The 1,397-nt window shown below is 36.6% G+C and overlaps 1 non-coding gene across 1 annotated transcript; it reads left to right on the forward strand.

The window, feature by feature from the left end:
• The first annotated feature begins 259 nt into the window (after positions 1-259).
• Positions 260-365, forward strand: LOC124236565 (U6 spliceosomal RNA). The gene has a single exon (XR_006887796.1). It is a non-coding gene; the product is annotated as a U6 spliceosomal RNA (small nuclear RNA).
• The last annotated feature ends 1,032 nt before the right edge of the window (positions 366-1,397 follow it).

The following is a 1,397-nucleotide window of genomic DNA, read 5'->3' on the forward strand; positions in this document are numbered from 1 at the left end:
AATATGTCTTGCATTGTTTGTATCTTTAAAAAGTGCCTTAAATCCTTTTGAAGCAAGGCTAAATATAAAGAAAATATAAATATATTCCTCAGAAATCCATTGGATTTTTGCTATTAGGTTGGAAGAAAAAAGTACAAGGGTTTTTCTGTCCCGAAAGGGAAAATCACATAATGCAAAACTCCTGGAAAACATTCTGCGTAAAAATCAAGTAGAATAATTTAAATGTATATTTTCTGTTGAAGAAAAAAATATATACGTGGTGCTCACTTCAGCAGCACATACACTAAAATTGGAACTATACTGAGAAGATGAGCATGGCCCTGCTAAAGAATGACACACAAATTCACGAAGCATTCCATATTTTTAGACGTTGTCAAAGGGTACAAAGTCCCAGATATAAGATAAATAAGATCTAGGGATCTAATGTCTAGCATGGTGACTATAATTAACAATTCTGTATAACATACTTGAAAGTTTTTAAGACAGTAGGTCTTGAATGTTATCACCATATACACAAAAAATCATAATTATGTGGAGAGATGGAGATATTAACTAACCTTATTGTGATAATCATTTTGCAATGTATACATGTATCTAATCATCATATTATATACCTTAAACTTACATATATGTCAATAATATCTCAATAAAGCTAGAGGGAAAAATACCTCAACTACAGAGGGGAAAAAAAAAATATATATATATATATATATACACATACGATTGGATTCAAGAAAACTGGAATTTCTGGTACAAGGGAGGGATAAGGACATGATACTCCTGGGCCAGCCTGGGGGGTGCAGCAGTTAAGTTTGCATGTTCCTCTTTGGTGGGTGGCCTGGGGTTCACCAATTCGGATCCCGGATGCAGACCTATGGACCACTTGTCAAGCCATGCTGTGGCAGGTGTTCCACATAAAAAGTAGAGGAAGATGGGCACAGATGTTGGCTCAGGGCCAGTTTTCCTCAGCAAAAAAAAAAAAAAAAGAGGATTGATGGCAGATGTTAGCTCAGGACTAATCTTCCTAAAAAAAAAAGGGGGGGCATGACACTCCCAATCTCAGGGAATTCCCTGAATAATTAGGGGCCTGCTGTATGAAAGCTGCTAACATGTCTGTTCAAATGCCTGGGGTGGGCCACGGGGACATGTCATTACCATCAGGGAGGTGTTTAATGGGTTCTGGGAATCCCAGTTTCTTGCACACAGTAAAAGCTTTACAAATATATGCTGAATTAATGGAAAAGAGAAGTTAAAAAAAAAAAAAAAAACATGATGCCTGTGTGCTAAATAAGTTCACAATCTTCAAATTAACTCAGGTAGAAGTGATTTAGCGGCACCCAGAAAAGTGGATGCTATAAAGGGTTTAGTCCTTTTAATCCTCTCAATAACGCTTTGAG

This window comes from Equus quagga, chromosome 2, assembly GCF_021613505.1.
Source record: "Equus quagga isolate Etosha38 chromosome 2, UCLA_HA_Equagga_1.0, whole genome shotgun sequence".
In the NCBI taxonomy this organism is placed as follows: domain Eukaryota; kingdom Metazoa; phylum Chordata; class Mammalia; order Perissodactyla; family Equidae; genus Equus; species Equus quagga.